A 20,947-nucleotide genomic window follows, 5' to 3' on the forward strand; every position below is an offset into this window, starting at 1 on the left:
GGTTGGGGAATAAACATATGATCACCATGGACAGTAATCGTGTAGTAGCACGGTACTGAGTGTTAATAGGTTGGAGAATAAACATATGATCACCATGGACAGTAATCATGTAGTAGCACAGTACTGAGTGCTAATACACTGGGGAATATACATATGATCACCTTAGACAGTAATCGTGTAAGGAGCACAGTACTGAATGTTAATACATTGGAGAATAAACATATGATTACCATGGACAGTAATCATGCAGTTGCACGGTATTGAGTGCTAATACACTGGAGAATATACATATGATCACCTTGGACAGTAATCGTGAATTGGCACAGTACTGAGTGCTAATACGTTGGAGAATATACATATGATCGCCATGGACAGTAATCATGTAGTAGCACAGTATTGAGTGCTAATACGTTGGAGAATATACATATGATCACCTTGGACAGTAATCGTGTAGGTAGCACAGTACTGAGTGAACCTCAGTTTGGATCTCACTGTATGGACTTTATCCTGTAAAGAATGATCAAACTCTTGTAACTGACTGACACACACTAACAACTCATGACAATGAACTCTCAGAATTACATTCACTTGGAGGCCATTTATTTGCATATAATGAAGTTTAGCTGCATTTGTCTGAGTACTATGAACACTGACCTATGCAGACTTCAACACCAGATCAACGCGCGAGTCTAGATTTCAATACATGGATTACTGGTGTCTATACAGTTAAAAAGGAATGTTTAATTGTATACACCACTGGAATTAATTGGAAATGATAATCATATTCTGCTGCAGTTTTAAACATATGAAATGACCAATTTAGTTTTCAGATATTCACTTTCTTTTTGCTTCATCTATTGTGTATCTGCTCACTGTATAAATGGAGTTTCCTAGTATTACACAGAAATGATTAGTTCTTGTGGAGCAGAGTGCAAGTGATGTGTGCTGTATCTTTAAAAAGCATGTCAAGGCTGTATGCGCATGTATAAATTCCTGACACGTGCAATCCCTAGTGCCATTTTGTAAGAGCAGCCACAGTGACAGCATGCATGATCACAGTTGTTAGTTTGTATATGTTACTTAAGTTAAAGTCAGTAATCTTCTATCATGATGTGTTTGTATAAAATAAAGCTGCTTGAACAGAACCCACAAAGACTCTTCTATTGTGTCCAGAATAGGAGAGCGACAGTTCTGTTCTAGACTAAAATTTAAAGTTCTGGCTTATATGATCTCACACTGCTTTATTTTTCTAAAGATAATGGGCCGGATTCACGAAGGCTTGCACGGAGTCTAAGAGTAGTGTAAGACTCCATGCAGCCTTCGCGATCCAGGAACAGCCCAAAGTCCGTGTAAGAGACAAGCTAAAACGGCTCTTACACGGAGTGGGCATGGATAAGCTAATCACCTCACTTGCAGCCGAATAGCATGCAAATGAGGTTGATTAGCGATCCAGGAAGCCCAGAACAGCCCGTGTAAGAGCCGTTTTAGCTGCAGAAATGTACTCAGTTGACAACTGAGTACGTTTCTGCAAAAACTGCAATGGAGCCATGTCAGCTCCAAATAAAGGGTGCATATGTGTCAGGCAGCATGCCAATGGCCAAATATGTGGCCATTGGCAAAGTAACCTGATGCAAATATATTAAAAATATAATTTTTTTTTCGGCAATTGCCGATGTTTAAACCCAGCGCAGCCCCGCGCAAACGGGCTGCACTGTATAAAACATAAAAACGAAGTATCTGAAGTAGGAAGACTTCATTTGTCTGCAACCTGTGGGATTTGGATCCGACATCGGATCCGAGCCGGCAATTCATAAGCTTTAGGATCCGAGCTCCTAGCTCCTCCCTTTACCCATAATCCCCTAAGCCCTGACTGACCACAGATTTCGTTTGCCGCGTTCAGTAGCTGACGGGATTTTTCGAGCTCCATAGCAAAGAAATTTGGTGAAATATTTTTGACTATATTTCTTTTTTATACTTTAGCAGAAATTAAAGTGTGTTTGTTTAGGCTTTCCTCCCTTCTTTTAGTTAACCTTTCTCGGGTGTTCATTAGTGTGTGTTAGTTGTGTGTGTGTGTTTTTTTTTAGGGCCTGTTAGGGTGTAGCTATGTCTGAAGCCCCCAAGGCTATATTTTCTAAATGTACCGAGTGTGGCCATAAGCTTTCCCCGGCTTATGGCCACACTCGGTGCGTTAAATGCCTGGTTGAACACCTTTCATCTGGTTGTACCATTTGTGCAGGGTTCAACCCCCGGGCTTTAAGGGAGCGGAGGTCGAAGTTGGTTCTGGCGGGACTTCTCCCTCCTGAATCGGCTTCGGCCTCGGCCCCTGCTACACCAGTGGCTACTTCGGTCTCCCTTCCTCCGGCAGGGACTCAATCTCCCGCCAAGAAACCGGAGGATAGGGAGACCAGGAGGGAAAAGGAGAGGCATAGGGAGGGGCACCATAAGCGGTGGGCCGAGGCCTCTGTCTCGGCCCCCCCGCCTAAGTGTGCCTCCCCTCTGGCTTCTAAATCTCCTCCTCCTCGGCTCCAATCCCCTCGGTTCTCTCCCAGACCCGAGGAGGTGGAGACTAGACCTTCATCGAGGTCATCGAGGCGACACTCTAGATCCGCCTCGGTGGCCTCGTCGAGGTCAACCTTTTCTATGTCGGATGCTGATATGGACCGGATGATGAGGCGATTCATCCAGGCCCAGATGCAGATGGGAGTGCTCCTGGCCCCCCCCATCCGGGAGGGGCCTCGACCCCTTTTTTCGCCCCCATAGCTCCTTCTCCGACCCGACTCCGGGTTGGAGCTTCCGAGCCGGGCAGCGTTGGACCCGGGGGTGGGTCGGATCCGACTGGTCAGCGCACCTCGGATCCGATCCCTCCCTTGAGTGCTTCGGGTACTTCAGACCCGACCTCTCAGAGCTGAGGGCCTAGCCTCGGATCCGAGGGAGCCGGTGTCTCTTCGACTCCGTCTAGGTTGGAGTGCACCGGTTTCTCAGATACGACGGTCTCGGCTCCGGTTCTGATCCATTCGTCGGATCCGAGTGGGGGTCGGCTCTCGGGTCTTAGAGAAGTCGGCTCCCCCTCAGCCTTCGACGTTGTGGAGAGGGTTCTGTCGAGGACATCCGGACCCCCGGTCCCTGTCTCGGCTCCATCCCGCACTCTCTCGCAGCTGGGCCAGGCTCCCATCAGCCAGTCTCAGGGACAGCCCGCCTCAATGTCCCAAGTGGTTCCTTTGGAAAAACTGGTTGCTGGCGAGGACTCCTCTGACAGTCCCCCCGAGGAAGTGCCTCATAAGCATAAGTGTAAGAGGAGGCACGTGGACTCCCCCGAGTCTATTACTGAAGACACGGACTTGGAGGAAGGGGAGGGCTCCCCAAGATCACCCCCAGAAGATGTCTCCTTTGGAGACATTATGGAAATGTTAAGGATCGGGAGGGGTGGTCTGCCCCCAAGGCCTCCTCGGACGAGTCTGTGTTCTTGGAGGCATTTGAGGCGGGCCCATCTACCTCTTGGGTGTCCCCTCCTGCCGACCCTCTGGTGGACCTTATTGCCACCAGAGCGTAGAAGGACCCGGACAACATAGAGCCTGTTCCCAAACGTCCGAACCGGATTCTTAGTCCCCCATCGGACCGTACACATTGGAGTAAGGGACCCCCAGTAGATGCCATGCTAATGGCTGCAGCCACAAAGAGGGAATTGGCTCAGGAGAGTCCCTCTATGCATCCCCCGAGCAAGGAATCCCGCTCAATGGATCGCAGTGGGAAGCGAGTCTTTAGTTCAGCAACCTTCTCCCTGAGGGCGCTGAACTATATGGTACACGTGATCAGGATGCAGCGAGACCTGATTAAGGAATACGCTGCATCTCCCCCAGAGTCCATTTCGGCGGAGGACAAACAAGTGTACTCCACCCATATGGCCACTCTCAGAGCGGTGTCTAATACTTCTATGCGGCTCTTATCTCACACAACAGAGGGAGCCGCTAGAGCTAGCGGATCGGGCCTTGTTATGAGACGCCAGGCCTGGCTCCGCCACTGTGACTTCGCGGAGCCCTTCAAAGCAACCTTCGCGAATCCCCCCTCCGATGGTTCTGCCCTTTTTGGCAAAACGGTTCACAAAACGCTTGTCCAGAGCGAAAAGGACGGGAAGACGCTGTCTGCCGTCGGAGTCCGCTTCTCAGCTCCCCAGAGGTCCTTCTCGAAGAACCAAAAGGGACAGAAGAAGATGTGGTTCTGGAAATCGCAGCAATCCCAACCTGCTCCGGACAACCAGTCCTTCTGTGGCAGAGGAGGACAGGGAGGTCGCCGTCCTAGAGGCAGAGGGGCTCCTAGGAACTTTGGGTCCAGAGAACCCTGCTTGGGGTCATTGTCGTGTTGAAAGGTGAAATTCCTCTTCATCTTCAGCTTTTTAGCAGACGCCTGAAGGCTTTGGGCCAAAAGTGACTGGTATATGGAAATGTTCATAATTCCCTCCACCTTGACTAAAGCCTTAGTTCCAGCTGAAGAAAAGCAAGCCCAAAGCATGATACTGCCACCACCGTGCTTCACTGTGGGGATGGTGTTCTTTTGGTGATGTGAAGTGTTATTTTTGTGCCTAACGTACCTTTTGGAATTGTGGCCAAAAAGTTCAGCCCTGGTCACTTCAGACCATAACACATTTTCCAAAATCTGTATGGAGGCTGAGACTGAACACTGTTGTTAGGGGGTGGCTGAGACTGAACACTGTCGTTAGGGGGAGGCTGAGGCTGAACACTGTCATTAGGGGGAGGCTGAGGCTGAACACTGTTGTTAGGGGGAGGCTGAGACCGAACGCTGTTGTTATGGGAAGGCTGAGACTGAACACTGTTGTTAGGGGGAGGCTGAGACTGAACACTGTTGTCAGGGGGAGGCTGAGACTGAACACTGTCATTAGGGGGTGGCTACAGCTTACTTTATGCTATTTAAGGTACATGCAAGGATATTATCAGGACCCATTGATGCAGTAGGTTTAGCTTTAGATAGCACTTTTACGATTTTGTCTTATGTGATAGCTGGAGTAGAGACAGTTTCAGGTATATCTTGAGGGACAGATAGAGTGAAGAGAGATGGGCAAAGTTAAACCTAAATTTACCAGTTAGTAGATTTGCTATATCTTAAGCTTCAGGGTAGGCGACATTCAGAATCCCCTCAATCCATTGTTGTGTTGTGCTTTTGAGATTACAAACATAACTAAAAAATGCTTGTGATTGTCTTTGGCTTGAGTAGCTATTTTAGCCTCAAACTTATGTTTACATTGCTTCTGTGTGCATCTCACTTCCTACCTGCCAAGTAAAAGTCAAAACTCTCCTAAAGGCAATCTGTAAAGCAGCTCCTAAAAACAAACCAGATATAATCTTGGATGACCTCAGTCTAAACCTACTTGACAAAAATCATGGTAGCTTTAATGAATGGTTTGTACGAACTTGGACTGATACAAATCATCATGAACCCCATCAAATCAAACACAAAAACTAGTAATGATTCACTTTTACACCTTATAATAACCAACATCCTAGACAAAATTTCCACCCTAACAATCATCTTCCACTATCCTATGTGACCAGCATCCCATTACCTGCTCAGTTAGCACAACTATAAAATAAAAAGCACAACTTACCTTCTCAAGAACATGTTCTTCAAAATGATTCTGACCTACAAACTACTTTATAATAAACAGACTGGACAGTCATCTTTTACTGCAATGACCTGGAAAGAGAAGGTAATATGGTAATACTACACTGCTTACAACACAAAATGCACTCTTTCCACTCACCAGTCACACCACAAAAAATACAGTTCCACTGACCACTCACAACACAAAATGCACTGTTTCCACTGACCACTCACTACACAGAATACATTGTTTCCACTGACCACTCACTACACAAAATACATTGTTTCCACTGACCACTCACAACACAGAATACATTGTTTCCACTGACCACTCACCACACAGAATACATTGTTTCCGCTGACCACTCACTACACAGAATACATTGTTTCCACTGACCACTCACTACACAGAATACATTGTTTCCACTGACCATTCACTACACAGAATACATTGTTTCCACTGACCACTCACTACACAGAATACACTGTTTCCAATGACCACTCACTACACAAAATACACTGTTTCCACTGACTACTGACAACACAAAAAACACAGTTTTCACTGATCACTCACAACACAAAATACACTCCTTCCACTTATCACTATGCTACTCAAACCTGAAGAACCAAAAACATTCTTTCAACTAAGGGAGAATGCTTGGAAACATGGAAATCATCCAGTACCACAGAAAAAAGCAAAACATTAAAAACACTGCAGAATGTAACAAAAAGAGCATTAGAAAGCACATAGTCCAGTATCTTCAAATCCAGCATCCAGCAGTCATCTATTCTTAAAAAACAAGTTTGATCCCAAGTTAATTAAATCATAGGTGAACACAAAAATGCATCATCACACAGGATTCTTTCAGTCCTGAGAAATTTTTGAGAGTTCAGCTGTGCCCCCAAAAAATCTTGCCCTCCAATCCCTTAAACACACACACACACACACACACACACACACACCTTTTCTTCTTCAAACCTATCAAAACAGCAGAAGTAGAGGAAACTGTTAACATTCCAAATGACACCCCCCACACACACAGTTTTAGACAACCTACACCTTTAGCTCTTATAAACCTGGCAGAGAATATTATTCACCCTTCTTAACACATCTTCAACCTCTTCTAGTACAGCATCCCAAAATCTGTAACAAAGCTTCTGTTAAACTCATTCCTAAATAAACAAATAAACCCAGTTAACACCTCAAACTTCAGACCTACCTCCATCCTCCCAACTGGAGGCAGAGTAATTGGAAAAGCCTGTATGTAGCCTGTTTGCTAGCTGCACTGCACAACAAAGTGCTATAAAGAAAAAAACAAACATACAAAAAAAAGAGCAGTTTGTGGCAGGAAAGAGGCACCACAACAGCCCAATAGATTCTAACAGATGATTTATTCTTAGAGAAAGGGTAAGTGACCAGGTACAAGTTGTACTGACCTAATAGATTTCTTTTAAACATTAGACCACTCCCCCATCTATATATTGCTTCTTGCCCAGGGTTTTAAGCAGAAAGATCCGCCAATTCTTTATCAGTAGTTTATCAGAAACTACTTCGTATTAGTCAAAATTGGGCAGTCACCTTCCTTCAAGGCACTGGTACTAAAATGCATCTCACCTCAACTATTCACACTATATGCTAACAACCACCAAGTGTTTTGCCCCACACGTCTAATGATACTTTATGCAAATGCCCTAATTATTTACAGATCCAACATATCACACCAATCAAGTCCAGCAGGATCTCCTGGACATTACTGATGCACTGTATGACCAACAACTAATACTCCATCCAACCAAAAAAAAAAAAAGTTATGTCTTACCATAACGTTCCATCTGTGTTGTTCATCTTCTTTCATTCATCACTGATGGGTTTGGTTCGGAGCCCTCGGAACTGAGTCTGCCTATTACCAAGCTCATGCCAGCCAAAAAAACTCTCGAGCTAAGTCTCTGCCCAGAATGCCCTTCTCCCTGTTACCTAAGATTGAGTTTGCTAAGAAAGGAAGTAAAGCCGAGGCCACTTCTATGCAAGTACCCTAGTGCACCACTTAGACCCAAAGCATTCCCCAGGAGCCTTTGGAGGGGGAAGGAGGGTGGGAAGTGATGAATGAAAGAAGATGAACAACACGGATGGAATGTTATGGTAAGACATAACTTCTTTATCTGATGTTGTTAATCTTCTTTCCATTCATCACTGATGGGACAGAATCCCAAGCTACCTTGAGGTCCATGGGCGGCCCTTATGGAAGAACGTTCCTGAGTACCATTGAGCCGAAGGCAGCTCTCCCCCTGGAGACCAGGTCCAATTTGTAATGATTGATAAAGGTATGAGGCTTAGCCCAAGTAGCTGCTGTGCAGATGTCATCCATGGATTCCTTGGAATGGAATGCTATAGAAGTTGCCATAGATCTAGTGGAATGGGCTTCAACTTTTGGCATGGAATCATTATGGAGGGAATAAATGACACGTATGCAGTCTCTTAGCCATTTTGATAATGTTACCATGGAAACAGCCTCTCCCATTTTGGGTCCCGAAAAGGAGATGAAAAGCTGTTCAGATTTACGGATAGGTTTGGTCCTGCCTAGGTAAAACCTCAATTGTCTATGTATGTCTAAGGTGTGAAGGCAATACTCTCCTCTATTGGCAAAATTTGGAAAGAACACTGGTAGGTCAATGGACTTGTTCATAGAGAATTCAGAAACAACTTTGGGAAGAAAGGATGGGTTTGTTCGAAGTGACACTCTGTCTTTATGAAAGACCAGGTAGAGCCTCTTGATACACAATGCCTCTAGCTCCGAGACTCTTCTGGCAGAGGTAATGGCTACCAGGAACAAAGATTTCCAAGACAAGAACTTTAGGTCACACTTAGTCACAGGCTCAAACGGCTTTTGAGTCAAAGACTGGAGGACTAAAGTGAGATTCCATGGTACTATGGATTGTCTGAGAGGAGGCCTGAGATGAGAGGTCCCTTTGAGGAAAGCCTTGCAAAGGCATAACGAAATAAGAGTGGTGCCATCCATACCATTGTGGAAGTTAGAAATAGCTGCTAGATGTACGCAAACTGTAGAGGCAGAGGCTCCGTTATCAAAAAACTTAGCCAAATATTGAAGCACTGCAGTAACTGGAGCCGAATACGGGTCTAGCATGTTATTCTTGGACCAAATGGAAAACCTTTTCCATTTATCCTGATATAGTCTTCTGGTGGATGGTTAGTGAGAGGCCAGAATGATGTCTCGAACAGGTGAGGAGAGATTAGCCTGCCTGGTGACTAGCGGAAGTGGAGAAATCAAGCTGTCAGCTTGAGAGTGGACAAGTTCAGGTGACTCAACCCTTGGGGGTGAGTGATCAGATCGGGTAGAGGGTACAAAATCCATGGCGGGAATACCAGGTGAGGCCAAAGAAAGGGGAATCAAACTTGTGGAGGCCAGAATGGGTCTATGAGGATCACCTTGCATCTCAACCAAAGAGCTTTCTTCAGAAATTGTGGGATCAGAGGAATGGGAGGCTGGCATAGAGGAGTCCTGTGGGCCAATCGTGGATCAGAGCATCCCTCGGTGACTCCCCCTGTGGGGGAAGTAGGGCAAAGTAGCTGCTGCACTTGGTATTCGATGGGGAGGCGAAAAGATCACAGCAAGGCTGGCCCCATTGTCTGAAGATTACAGACGTCACCTCGGGGTTGAGGGACCACTCATAGGGCATGAGGATGCATCTGCTCAGTTTGTCTGCAATCACATTGGAGCTCCCCGGGATATGCGTTGCTATCAGAAAGTGGTTGGAAGCTATCGCCCACTGCGAGATTCTCATTGCTTCTCGACAAAGGGGGTAGGACTTGGTTCCTCCTTGCTTGTTGATGTACCAGACCACTGACATATTGTCTGATTGGAATTTAATTATCCTAGAGGGGAGAGATGCATGGAATGCCTGCAACACTTACAGTACAGCCCTCAATTATAGGACATTGATATGCATGTGGGCCTCCAAGGTGGACCATGTGCCTTGGACAGTCTTTCCCTGAAAATGACCCCCCCCCCACACCCGATCAGGGAAGCATCTGTATTCACAATGGCTGTGGGCTGAGAGAGTTGGAAAGGTCAGCTCCAAAGATCTTCGTCTGGCCTCATCCACCAAAGCAGGTTCTGTTTGCAAGAGTTGGTTATTCAAATCTTGAAATTTAAGGGATGACAGTTTGAGAACCATTGACACAGAAGGAGCCATTGCAGAATTTGCATATGTAGCTTTGCTAGGGGCACTATTGGAATTGATGCTGCCATAGAACCCAGAGCTTCAAGAACTTGTCTTGTAGGGACTGATATTTGAGAGGGAATTACTCAGATTTGAAGCCTCAATCAGTGGAGTCTATGAAGACGGACTGATACCAGACAGGACTGGGTATTGAACATTGCTCCAATGAAGTCTGTTTTTTGTGTAGGGATAAGATTTGATTTCTCCCAATGTATCATTGTTCCCATCAATTTTGCCAGAGAGTGAGAGTATGTTGTAGGGCAGTTACCAGAAGATCCTTGGTGGGGGCAGTGAGGAGCCAGTCATATAGATATGGAAACACCCGGAATCCTTTTAGTCTCAAGTGAGCTGTTACTACTGCCGTGCATTTCGTGAACACTCTGGGGGCTATAGAGAGACCGAACAGCAGGGCATGCAATTGGTAATGACTGGCTCCTAGCCAGAAATGAAGCAGACTCCTGGAGTGTTTGTCCATCTTGATGTAGTAATACGCGTCCCGGAGATCTATACAGCACATCCAATCGCCTTCTCTTAAAAAGGGAAGGATGGACTGAACTGTGACCATCTGGAATTTGGTTTAGGTGATAGACTTGTGTAAGCTGCTGAGATCCAAAATGGGTCTCCAGTCCCCTGTCTTTTTTGGCACCAAAAAAGAATCTCGAGTAAAATCCGGATCCGCGCTGGTCTGGTGGGACTGGTTGGATGACTCTTTTCTGAGACAGCTTTATAACGTTTGAAGCTGCTGCTTCCCTTTGACTGGGTGGAACTTCAGGAAGTTTTCTTGGAAATTTTGGTTGACAAGAAAGGGGAATGGTGTAACCTCTGGTGATAATTTTCTGCACCCAACAATCATAGGTTCATAGGTTTATACTAGGCTATCTGCCCTAAGGCATTTATAAGCTTAGCCCAAATTTTTGTGGCTTACTCCACCCCTTATATGAAAAAATACTGTGCCCATTAGTTTGTTGTGCCTCTGTCCAGCAGTGACACAGAGATGATTCCCAGGGTAAACCTACGATCTCCCATCCACAGGTCTAGATTTCTCTTGAACAGAGTCAGCGAGGTGCTCTGCCTCACATGGACCGGGATTCTATTCCACAGCATAGGGAGTCTCTGAGTGATAAATCTATCCCTCCAGCACGTCCTATTTATATTCGTGCTAAGGTTTAAGTCGCTTGCTCTAGTGGTTTTGGTGGATTTGGATTTTTTGAGGTGGAGCATGTCCATTAATTCCGGGTTGGACATGGCCTTGTATGTCAGGCACATGTCACCTCTGAGCAGACGGTATGCGACTGAATAGAGCTGGAGTTTCTTCAATCTGGCAGCATATGACAGATTTTGGAGTCCCTTTATCCTTTTGGTGAGGAACTTTTGGGGTCTCTCCAATTGCTGCAGATGTCGGGTGAGATACATCCCGAATGGGGCATTGTACTCAATCATTGGTCTGATAAGTGAAGAGTACAGGGAACAATGACCTCACTAGATCTGGATGTGAATCCCTTCATGATCAGGTGGGCAATGTAGAAGGTCTTTCTAACCACTTTAGCAACGTGAGTGTCAAAAGAAAGGCCACTGTCAACCTGGGTCCCCAGGTCCCTGATAACCTCTTCTGTGCTTAGTGGATTGCCACCTATATGGTAGCTTGGGGTTACCTTGTTTTTCCCGAAGGGTATGACTATACATTTTTGGCGTTTAACTTCAGGCCATGGCTCTGGCACTAGCTATCTGTTTCTGTGAGTCCTTCTGAAGGATATCCGTGTCCGATGCACTTTCCACTATAGCGCCCAGTTTGCAGTCGTCTGCAAACTTTGTCAGCCAAAGTCCTCCCATGTTGGCCTGTACTTCTGAGAAGTAGATGCCAAACAATAGGGGCCAAGGACCGAGCCCTGTGGGACACCACTTGTGACCGGCTTGGAGTCTGACATAGCGCCAGCAACTCTAACCCTGTGGGTTCTGTCCTTAAGCCAGTTTGCAACCCATCTTGTGACATATGGGTTTACATTTAAGCTGGTAAGTTTTCTACAATACCCGAGTGGGGTATTGTGTCGAAAGCCTTTGCAAGGTCAAGGTAGGCTGTATGGACTGCCTTTCCCTCATCAATGGCCTTGGTGACTGTTTCAAGAAGTCGACCAAGTTCAAAAGGCATGATCTTCCCTTGACAAAGCCAAACTGGGTCGGGTCCAATGTCTGCAAGTCCCCTATATCTTTGTTTATGAGCTCCATTATGATCCTCTCCATAGCTTTGCAGACTAGACTTGTTAAGCTTATGGGGCGGTAATTACCAGGGTCTGTAGAGGCGCCGCCTTTGTGGAGTGGGACCACAGTTGCCGTACGCCACTCCTTGGGCACGTATCCTGTGGTAAGGCTGAGATTAAACAGCTGCCTTATGTGCGGGTTTAATTCCTCATTTAGCTCGTGTAGCACGCAGCCGGGGACACCATCCGGTCCCATTGATGCTGTGTTTTTAGCTTTAGAGAGAGCAGCAATCGGTGGTGATAGAGTGCCAGGCAGCTTGGTGCAGAGAGAAACAACTCCCGACTGCTTCTAGAGGTAAGCAATCGGGCCGCCCCTCAGGAGCACTGATAAGGTTGTCCAGAGAAAGAGTCCCTGGAGCCTTGGTTGTGAGGACCCCCCTCTGCCTCTATAGGGGCATCTTCCAGAATTGTTACCCCCTCTGCTCTGGGAGTATCATCACCACGTGTGGCACGGAAAGGACCCTGAGATTTCTTATGCCACATTTTTCCACTCCTCTGATTCCTGGTAAAGGTACGTTGAGGGTTGGAAAATCTGGCTAGCGTGTCCTTCACTTTGGAGCTGAAGAGGAATAAAGCTTCGATGGAAGCATTCAGAAAGGAAGACTTGAAGGGATCCGCAAGGTCAGAGATGCGCATACAGGCATGACATCTCATAACAATGCCCGAACCCGCTGCTCTAGCCACCCCTTCGGTCGCGTGTGAGAGCAACCTCATGGACGAGTTGGATATTGATTTCAGGAGTGCTAGCTGCAAGGCCACCTTGTCCCTGACCTCGTCAGACAACTGTCCTGCGAGTATCCCAGAGAGTTCAGAGATCAAGTCCCTCTGGAGTCTTGTAAAATGTGCCAAATAATTCAGGGACTGTATAGCAAAGGTCTCTGATGCAAAAACACACTTCCCAAGTCTGTCCACCACCCGGGACTCCCTGTTGAGTGGGTGGACAGCGGGACTCAGCCAAGTCCTTTTTTGTGGCCACCGCCACCACCATAGCATCAAGTGGTAACCTTTTGGACCAGTGCGGATTCTCAACAGGAGGGGACAGAATTTTGTCTGGTCTCTGTGGGATCACCTCAATGGAGTCAGCGTTTTTCCACGCGCACTGGTTGATGAGCTGGATGAGTTCATCGGCAGGCAGGGTCACCCAAGAGGTAGATGGCTGAGCACGAAAAGCCAACAGAAACATGGACTCCTCAGACAAAGGGGTGGAGGATTTCCAGTCACCTCTCTTGTTTTAACATTTCCAGGATGTCTCCAAATGAGACATCATCAAGAAGTGACTGTGGGGACCTTTCACCATCATCGTAATCCGTGTCTTCCATTAAGGACTCCTCAGGCGAGTCCACATGCTTCCTCTTGCATGTCTTCTTTCAAGGGGACTCCTTAGTGGGGGGTCTCTGAGGAGGACTCGGAAGAGTGGGTGTCCTGAACAGGGCCTGCGGCTTCTCTGCAGTCCATGACAGCTGCAGCTCGGGGGGGGGGCGAAAACTGGGGGTTCCGACATCATAGGAGTGCTACCAGAAGCAAGAGCTCTCTCCATCGCATGGAAGGCATGCCCACCCAAAGAGGGAGGGGAGCCCAGAACTGAGAAAGACAACCTTGGAACCAGGGTCACACCCCGCTCCAATGGACCTGCCCCCACGGGTGGAGACTCAAGCAAGATCGGCACAGATGCAGCCATCGTTACCGAGGAGGGAACCGAAGAGAAAGTTGGCACCGTACCCCAGGCCAGCGCACCCATCCCCCAATCTCCTGATCGAGGAAGGACCTGTTTGGCAGGAACTGAATACCAAAGGGACAAACTCGGAGCTGGAGTGAGGTGCACCATAGGTGCCGAGGTGGTGGGTTCCAAGAAGGATGTCGTAACAGAATGCTTTGGAATCTAGATGGCCAAAGGAGGAGTGTAAGATGGAATCCATGGATAAGGCAACCCAAGTCCAGCAGGTGGATGGGTTTTAGAGCGTGATGGAATCCCCCTGGCTACCAGCAGCTGGTCCACAAGACGCATCACGTCATGTTCTGAAAGGCTCCTGGTGGATCTAGTGGATACCCCAGATGGGGAGTCAGGATGTTCGAGAAATGAGCTATATGCTTGGCCCAGAAATGGGTCTACTGAGGGAGAGTATCAGGTCCATGGTGCAAGGTCTGCCGGTACCAAAGTCTCTAGTTTCAAGACCAGAAGCAAAGGGGTCAGATCCAGAGTGGTCGGTACAACGGTCGGTGCCGAAGTGGCACTTGGAGCCGAGACGGTCGGTTCCAAAATGGAAACTGAAAACACAAACCAACACCGAGAAGAGGCAGAAACCAATGAATATCCAGCAAATTCCAAAAGAATGCGATAAATTCCACAGGACTCGAAATATCATAAAACACAGGTTTATTGTTCAGACAATGAATACACTAATTCATCTCCTTAAATACATACATCCTTAACCTAATTGATGCACAAATTAAAATTTAAAGTAAACCTGCTGAAATTTTTTATTAATTAAAACTTCATGAAAACAATCCTATTTTCTGGTAAATGTTTATATATCAAAATACACCATACAAGGGAGTTTTAATATTATAGGGAAGCTGGGATGTTCTTAATAACCCCACCTTCTAAATTGAAACAGCTTTTAGTTTTAATATTGGTTTAATAGATATATAGTTATATCCAGGAACCCAACTCTCGAGCTGAAGTTGGGGAAATTCGTAAGTTGACCGGGCAGCTCAGTCAACTTTTGGACTTATTGTTACCTTTAGGGCAAGGTATTCATCAGTTACTCTCACAACCTTGTCACATTAATAACAATGGTAACGCGGCAGCTACAAGTCGCCTTAATCCAAGCCCCAGTCCTGCAATGCTAACCTCCAACGACAGAGGGCGCCCTAATACAGCGACGGATTTCCATCTAACTCCGCTTGTCCTACAGGAAGGGAATGCGAGTCAACAGCGCTCCGGAGGAACAGCCGGACCGGATACCAGGTTACCCTCCACCTTTCAGGAATGGTATCAGGATATTCCTACGTTCCAGCGACCGGGGCCAGTGAACATAAGGACAGATGAAACAACAAGTTTCCGGGAATCCATGGCCGCACTAGAGTCCTCATTGTACAGGTACCGCAGTTTGCATTTGGACAATATGTACCTGAATGAGTGTTTGAGTAACAATGTAGTGCCCAAAGGCTTACGTGTGTGCAAATACCCCAGCAATGTCGTGGCTGGGAGTGACTTTCACCATGACTTGATTTCCGCTTTTGACAAATGCGGGTTGGACATTATAAGAGCTATAATAAAAAGAAATGAAGCTGACATTGCTAAATTAGACCAGGACATTAACAAGTATAATCATGCTGTCACTACGGACTTGTTGTTTCAGGTTGAATTAGAAAATCAAAAGTACTATCAAATCAGGAAGGATGTTGACAACAAATGTACAGTTATACTGCAGAGAAAACATAAAAAATTACAAAGGGATTTGAGGGAATACGAGGAAGGCTGTCCCTATCCTATACCACCTTCTAGTGTTGATAGAAGAAATTATATTACACGACCAGTGTTAGACATAGGGGAAACATCTTTTAACAATGAACAAGAGATACGTCAGGAGCAGGGATTAGAACCACTCCCTAGGCGATCAGAAAGAATCAGGAATCAAAGAAAAACACATTATGAACAGTCTTTTTCCCCCCAGGGTCACCCACAGAGAGAGAAGATGAGGAACAACAGGAACCCTCATCCCGGACAGGTTCAGTTCTGGGAATAAGCCATGCTGAACTTAGCCCAGATTTATGTAACCGTGAAGGGCCACTTTGTCAACTAGGAGGATACACTATATATAATTATAGTTCACTTAGTATCAATGACACATACTTTACACTTTTTACCAAAGGCTTTAAATATGTACCTAACAGGAGTAGTGTTATAACTCAAGTTATTATTGACACTAAGCTATTTATCAGGAAATTGAACCTAATACACCTGCTGGGCCCAGGAGAGTCTCATCTAAGTGCTGGATTACACAGAAGCAGTTTATACAATCCACCTCTACACCCCCAATTAAAAAACTTAGAGTATAGGATAGAACAACAGATCAGGAACCATTGCAGAAGGGGCGGGTACACTTCCAACTTAACCATCCCTGAACAACAGCTACTATATGCTTTACAACAAAATGTTAACATTCGAGTAATGGAACCTGACAAAGGGGGAGGAACAGTAATCATGGACCAGCTCATATACGAAGGCAAAATGAATGCCATATTAAAAAATGAAGCTAGGTACAGTCCAGTTTCTCTCAATGAAATCCACATAGCATACCAGAGATTGGATTTGGTCATTAAAGACCTATTGGACCAGGAAGCTATTGATTACAGTACCTAAGTTTTCCTGGATAATCCTCAACCTAGGGTGCCCTCTATATTTGGTGTCCCTAAAGTACACAAAAATATAGAGGATCCACCTATGAGGCCCATAGTCGCGGCACAAGGATCCAAAATTTCCCCACTTTCCAAATACTTGGATTTCAAATTGAAAAGACTATGGCCGAAATCTACCCACATGTTGAAAGACTCATGGGAATTTTTAAGGCAGGTTACGCCTGAACTTTGGAGTTCTAATCTCAAGTTCTTGACCATTGACATAGTGGACCTTTTTTCTGTTATTCCACATGACATTGGGTTATTATGGTTAGAGGAAGCACTAGCAGCCAATTCCTTATCTAATAACAATGAAAATTTTGTTATTTTGCAGCTTATGGAATTGGTGTTGCATAATAATTTCATTTATTTTTCAGGGGAGTTTTATAAACAGACCTCAGGGGTAGCGATGGGAGCTAACTGTGCCCCTACCTACGCGGACATAATTTTGTCCATTTGGGAAAATAAATATGTGCTCAATAGCCCCTTTAGCCAATATTGGGTGGCATATTACAGGTTCCTAGACGACATTTGTATCTTCTGGACAGGATCTGACAGTTTACTTACGGACTTTATGGAATATTTAACTGGCACTACCAATTTCCTTACCTTCACATATCAAGTTACCACGGAAAGGGTGGAATATCTGGATGTTGAGCTCACTATCAACAGTGAACATCAGTTTCAATCATCAGTGTACAGGAAACCTACGTTTTCCAATAGTTATATACACTATGATAGTGCATCCAGCATATCAAAAGAAAGGGATTGTTAAAGGCCAGTATGTCAGAATTTCCAGAATGACATCTGATGAAGAGCAGTTTTTGAAAGAGTGTGAGAACCTCAGACTTTTATTTTTAGATAGAGGGTACCCCAAAGACATGATACAGAATATATACGAACAGGTTAGAAATGAAAGAACAGGTAGGTTTAGACCTATTTTGGGACTACAACATGGGGAGGAAGTATCTACTCCTCCGACATCACAGTTGGAATATAATCAAGCCTTCATTACACAGTACAGTGCCAACTCTAGTAGAATAAGAGATATAATTAAAAGAGAATGGGAAACCTTCACAGAGATCACTGACCTGGCCAATTTGCATGGCAAGGAAATGAAGGCAGTTTTTCGCAAGGGTAGTAGTATTAAGAATATATTAGAAAAAACGCCCTTCCAAACCCACTCCTATAGGTCTAGAAAAGGCACTTACAAATGCGGATCTTGTGCTCAGTGCTCATATATTGCACATTTAAAGGAAGTATTTTTGGAAGCAAAAAATTTGACCATTAGAGCCAAAGGATTTTACAACTGCAACAGTCAAAGGGTTGTTTATTTGGCCAAGTGCAACTCCTGCCCTGCATATTATGTGGGCAAGACGGAGCGCACCCTAAAACGCAGAATATATGAGCACAATTATGATATCCAAAGAGGGAATACTACCAATGCCCTGTTTAAACATACACATATATGTTCTAAAGCAAAATTTCTGTTTTTTGTTCTGGACAGTGTCTAACTGGATTCAAGGGGTGGACCATGGCAAACTATTCTAGAACAGAGGGAAACACACTGGCAAATTTACCTGGAAGCCAACAAGGCACCTGGGCTCAACGACTATATATCTATTAAACCAATATTAAAACTAAAAGCTGTTTCAATTTAGAAGGTGGGGTTATTAAGAACATCCCAGCTTCCCTATAATATTAAAACTCCCTTGTATGGTGTATTTTGATATATAAACATTTACCAGAAAATAGGATTGTTTTCATGAAGTTTTAATTAATAAAAAATTTCAGCAGGTTTACTTTAAATTTTAATTTGTGCATCAATTAGGTTAAGGATGTATGTATTTAAGGAGATGAATTAGTGTATTCATTGTCTGAACAATAAACCTGTGTTTTATGATATTTCGAGTCCTGTGGAATTTATCGCATTCTTTTGGAATTTGCTGGATATTCATTGGTTTCTGCCTCTTCTCGGTGTTGGTTTGTGTTTTTAGTTTTGTTTTCCAACACCTGCTTCAGTTTGGTGGATTTGTTCAGTATGGAAGCCTCGGGGGAGAGTGCAACGGCCGATATCCAGGAACCCAACTCTCGAGCTGAAGTTGGGGAAATTCGTAAGTTGACCGGGCAGCTCAGTCAACTTTTGGACTTATTGTTACCTTTGGGGCAAGGTATTCATCAGTTACTCTCACAACCTTGTCACATTAATAACAATGCTAACGCGGCAGCTACAAGTCACCTTAATCCAAGCCCCAGTCCTGCAATGCTAACCTCCAATGACAGAGGGCGCTCTAATACAGCGACGGATTTCCATCTAACTCCGCTTGTCCTACAGGAAGGGAATGCGAGTCAACAGCGCTCCGGAGGAACAGCCGGACCGGATACCAGGTTACCCTCCACCTTTCAGGAATGGTATCAGGATATTCCTACGTTCCAGCGACCAGGGCCAGTGAACATAAGGACAGATGAAACAACAAGTTTCCGGGAATCCATGGCCGCACTAGAGTCCTCATTGTACAGGTACCGCAGTTTGCATTTGGACAATATGTACCTGAATGAGTGTTTGAGTAACAATGTAGTGCCCAAAGGCTTACGTGTGTGCAAATACCCCAGCAATGTCGTGGCTGGGAGTGACTTTCACCATGACTTGATTTCCGCTTTTGACAAATGCGGGTTGGACATTATAAGAGCTATAATAAAAAGAAATGAAGCTGACATTGCTAAATTAGACCAGGACATTAACAAGTATAATCATGCTGTCACTACGGACTTGTTGTTTCAGGTTGAATTAGAAAATCAAAAGTACTATCAAATCAGGAAGGATGTTGACAACAAATGTACAGTTATACTGCAGAGAAAACATAAAAAATTACAAAGGGATTTGAGGGAATACGAGGAAGGCTGTCCCTATCCTATACCACCTTCTAGTGTTGATAGAAGAAATTATATTACACGACCAGTGTTAGACATAGGGGAAACATCTTTTAACAATGAACAAGAGATACGTCAGGAGCAGGGATTAGAACCACTCCCTAGGCGATCAGAAAGAATCAGGAATCAAAGAAAAACACATTATGAACAGTCTTTTTCCCAGGGTCACCCACAGAGAGAGAAGATGAGGAACAACAGGAACCCTCATCCCGGACAGGTTCAGTTCTGGGAATAAGCCATGCTGAACTTAGCCCAGATTTATGTAACCGTGAAGGGCCACTTTGTCAACTAGGAGGATACACTATATATAATTATAGTTCACTTAGTATCAATGACACATACTTTACACTTTTTACCAAAGGCTTTAAATATGTACCTAACAGGAGTAGTGTTATAACTCAAGTTATTATTGACACTAAGCTATTTATCAGGAAATTGAACCTAATACACCTGCTGGGCCCAGGAGAGTCTCATCTAAGTGCTGGATTACACAGAAGCAGTTTATACAATCCACCTCTACACCCCAATTAAAAACTTAGAGTATAGGATAGAACAACAGATCAGGAACCATTGCAGAAGGGCGGTACACTTCGAACTTAACCATCCCTGAACAACAGCTACTATATGCTTTACAACAAAATGTTAACATTCGAGTAATGGAACCTGACAAAGGGGGAGGAACAGTAATCATGGACCAGCTCATATACGAAGGCAAAATGAATGCCATATTAAAAAATGAAGCTAGGTACAGTCCAGTTTCTCTCAATGAAATCCACATAGCATACCAGAGATTGGATTTGGTCATTAAAGACCTATTGGACCAGGAAGCTATTGATTACAGTACCTAAGTTTTCCTGGATAATCCTCAACCTAGGGTGCCCTCTATATTTGGTGTCCCTAAAGTACACAAAAATATAGAGGATCCACCTATGAGGCCCATAGTCGCGGCACAAGGATCCAAAATTTCCCCACTTTCCAAATACTTGGATTTCAAATTGAAAAGACTATGGCCGAAATCTACCCACATGTTGAAAGACTCATGGGAATTTTTAAGGCAGGTTACGCCTGAACTTTGTAGTTCTAATCTTAAGTTCTTGACCATTGACATAGTGGACCTTTTTTCTGTTATTCCACATGACATTGGGTTATTATGGTTAGAGGAAGCACTAGCAGCCAATTCCTTATCTAATAACAATGAAAATTTTGTTATTTTGCAGCTTATGGAATTGGTGTTGCATAATAATTTCATTTATTTTTCAGGGGAGTTTTATAAACAGACCTCAGGGGTAGCGATGGGAGCTAACTGTGCCCCTACCTACGCGGACATAATTTTGTCCATTTGGGAAAATAAATATGTGCTCAATAGCCCCTTTAGCCAATATTGGGTGGCATATTACAGGTTCCTAGACGACATTTGTATCTTCTGGACAGGATCTGACAGTTTACTTACGGACTTTATGGAATATTTAACTGGCACTACCAATTTCCTTACCTTCACATATCAAGTT

The 20,947-nt window shown here is 44.8% G+C and overlaps 1 protein-coding gene across 7 annotated transcripts in view; it reads left to right on the plus strand.

Annotated features, from left to right (window-relative positions):
- Nucleotides 1–20,947, plus strand: part of DMTN (dematin actin binding protein) — a 1,900,252-nt gene that overhangs the window by 1,813,445 nt on the left and 65,860 nt on the right. The gene's annotated exons all lie outside the window — the stretch shown is intronic.

The sequence above is a fragment of the Protopterus annectens genome, chromosome 9.part0 (genome assembly GCF_019279795.1).
Source record: "Protopterus annectens isolate FY-2018-M chromosome 9.part0, PAN1.0, whole genome shotgun sequence".
Lineage (NCBI taxonomy): Eukaryota > Metazoa > Chordata > Ceratodontiformes > Protopteridae > Protopterus > Protopterus annectens.